This window comes from Chiloscyllium plagiosum, unplaced genomic scaffold (genome assembly GCF_037043375.1).
Source record: "Chiloscyllium plagiosum isolate Xiang-an unplaced genomic scaffold, Cpla_swu_hap1 HiC_scaffold_39, whole genome shotgun sequence".
Classification (NCBI taxonomy): Eukaryota; Metazoa; Chordata; class Chondrichthyes; order Orectolobiformes; family Hemiscylliidae; genus Chiloscyllium; species Chiloscyllium plagiosum.
Window position 1 is genome coordinate 108,134,602 of NW_028270177.1, and position 2,967 is coordinate 108,137,568.

At 39.2% G+C, this 2,967-nt stretch overlaps 1 non-coding gene across 1 annotated transcript; it reads right to left on the reverse strand.

Moving 5' to 3' along the window:
* Positions 1 to 1,416: 1,416 nt before the first annotated feature.
* Positions 1,417 to 1,499, reverse strand: trnas-uga (transfer RNA serine (anticodon UGA)). The gene has a single exon. It is a non-coding gene; the product is annotated as a tRNA-Ser (tRNA).
* Between the last annotated feature and the right edge of the window lie 1,468 nt (positions 1,500 to 2,967).

The window sequence follows — 2,967 nt, forward strand, 5'->3', positions numbered from 1 at the left end:
GAGTTGTTAACATAATTTTTCCAGCAATGGTGGACATGAAGGTCAAATTAAGATAACGGTTCAAGAACATTTAGTCTGTGGAAGTGGTATGTGACTTTAGTTCCAAATATATGTTTCCGTTCTTCCAGTACATCTTTTTGACTCCCAGAAAACATTGATTGTTTTCTGTATTCACTTTGTTTCGCGACATCTGTCTTCTGGTCGACCAGGGACAACTTGAATTTGCGTCTGCATTGAATAAGATTTCACTCTTTCTTTCGAGAAGCAAACCTGTGCATTATGTACCACTTATCATGCTGATGGCGAAGAAGTTCAAAATGAATTACGGTTTACGGATCGTGAGCAAGAATGAAGTGATCCACTTGCGAACAGATGTCACCACGCCCTATTCCTACATCGGGCCTGAACGGTCTATTGGCAGAGTCTGCAGACAGGAAATGTCGAAGTGACTAGTCCTTTGTTCAGTTTGATTTGATACCAATGGTAGTGCTGTTCTGGTGCAGAAATGTGTCAACATCTCTGACGTTAAAGTCAATATTTAAGTCACATCTACTCCATGGAGTGTCTTCTCATATCTGAACATGCTGACACGAAAACATCTAGCTCCGATAGCAAAACTTTTTTTCATTAAACTGGGAGTATGTTTAACTAAGCAATTCAGACAGCCATGATGAATAATTGGCATTTGGTTCTTCAAGCTGACCTCTCCACACCAACTGCTCCAACGAAGGCCGTGGATAAGTTCCCCATCGATTATTTTGGTCAATTTTAGCCTCAACAACAACCAATTGTTCTGAACAATGCTACACCACAAACAGAGGGCTAAGTCTGATTTTCATCGTTAATTTTCAATTTCAGTTCTTAATGCACAGTTTCTTATGAATGTGGACAGCAGAAGACCGTTAACATCCCATTTCTAATATTTCCAGAAAATTCTACTCCGCTGATATCGCCTTGCCTTTTCACATCGCAAGCCAGGAACCTGAATCAGTCGAGTTCCTTTCCACACATGGAATTGCTTTTTTCTAATTCATTGACTGCTGATATAATAGATTATTGGCCTTGAGAGTCAGCTGTAAATTAGGTTGAACTTTCTCAGCTTGACTTTCAACTGATCCTGAAAAAGATGTCATCACCTGCAGGTAAATGTATTGCATTGCTTCTTGTTTTGCTGAATTCCACCCCCCAAACATCCAAATTTCATGATAGTTCGACAAATGTGTTGACACTGATTCGTGTTGGAAGTTGGTGGCTTTTTGTGTCTCGACACATAATTTATTCAATTAGATGACTGGGTCAGTCTTGAAATTACTTCGGATTCTTCACAGTTGAAAACTTACTTTCGATTGAATGCAAAGCTCAAGCTCCACGAAATTCAAATTCTGCAAATGAATTAATGACTTTTAAAAGATTCTACGCTGTGAACAGGATTCGAACCTGCGCAGGGAGACCCCATTGGATTTCAAGTACCAACGCCTTAACCTCTCGGCCATCACAGCTGCGGCAAGTCTGTCAATTTTCATAGTAAAATAACTGAATTCATTTGTTGGAAGAACAAATTGTCAAGACCCAAAGATTTCGCCAAATCCTTTGCAGATGCCCAGACGAACGGTACCTTCGCAGATTGACAGGCTTTCACCGCAAACTAGATTCTGACACAGCTGAAGTTATGGGAATGATTCTTCGTAGAATTATAGAGTCACGGATGTACACCACACGAAGAGAGGATCATTGTCTCACTGCGTCCGATCGATTTTGACTCAATTGCTCATCATCTGGTGCCAAATTAGATATGCTGTTGTGTTTTAATATTCATCGAAATATGGTATTAGAAATATTGATGCTAAGTCCATAAACACTAGCTACATTCGTAAAAACAATATCGGAATTAGAAAGAATGCAGAACCAATTTACATGAATGGATCCAGCAACTAATCCATAAGTTCTGACATCAGGTAATGAATTTGTGAGCGCAAAAGGGGAAGATTAACCAAAGATTTGGAACTTGAAATCGTCTTGACGGAATTATTTGCAAAGTTTTTGCGGTTGTTCTAGAGTCATCAAGTCCTTGAACAAAAGAACACGGAAAGTGGTCCTTCTTTCCAACTTGACCATGGTGGACAGTTATCCTAAATTAATAGGTCCCATTTGCCAACATTTGGCCCACATCCCTCAAAACCTTGTTACTCTATATCCATCCAGATGCCATTAAATGTTACAGTTGTACCAGTCTACAACAATTTCTCTGACAGCTCATTCTGGACACGACTGAAAAAGTTGCCCCTGACGTCCCTTTTAAATCGTTACCCTCTAAATGTAAACCGATGTTTTCTAAATTTTGACTTCCTCACCAGCCGGAAAACACCGTGACGAGTCAACCTATCCATGTCCCTCATGATCTAATAAATAGCAACGATTTGACTTTATCATACTTGTCAGGAGGGAAATGTGTGGAGATTATTTGTCGAAGGTTTGAAGTAGAAAGTCTGATGTACAGATGTTTAGAAATGCATCTTGGAGAAGTTTTTAATAAGTCATTACAGTCTAGTAGCCGTTGTAGAAGTCTGTTGTGAAAGCTGCAGAAGGATTTCAGGGCACGAGAACGAAGCATTATTTCCAATGTATGGTGGCTCAGTTCAACCGCACTTGGACGACAGTATGAGGAATTACAATCCTCAATTTAGGAAAGATACTAATGCCATATGAGGAATACCACGAATGGTGTTTCGCCTTGATATAATGGATGAACGTTAGTCCTCTGAATTTTAATTGGGCAAATCCAGCCTTTTTTTAACAGTTTCAAAACAAGAGAGGTAATCTCATTGAGAGTTGCAAAATATTTGAAGAGATAAACAGGGTGGTGCAATTAAATTTTGTTCCCTCATTGGTGAATCTAGAAGCAGGAGAGGAGAATTTTAAAATGAAGCATTGTGATTTATGACCAGGATGAGAAATATTGATTTTTGT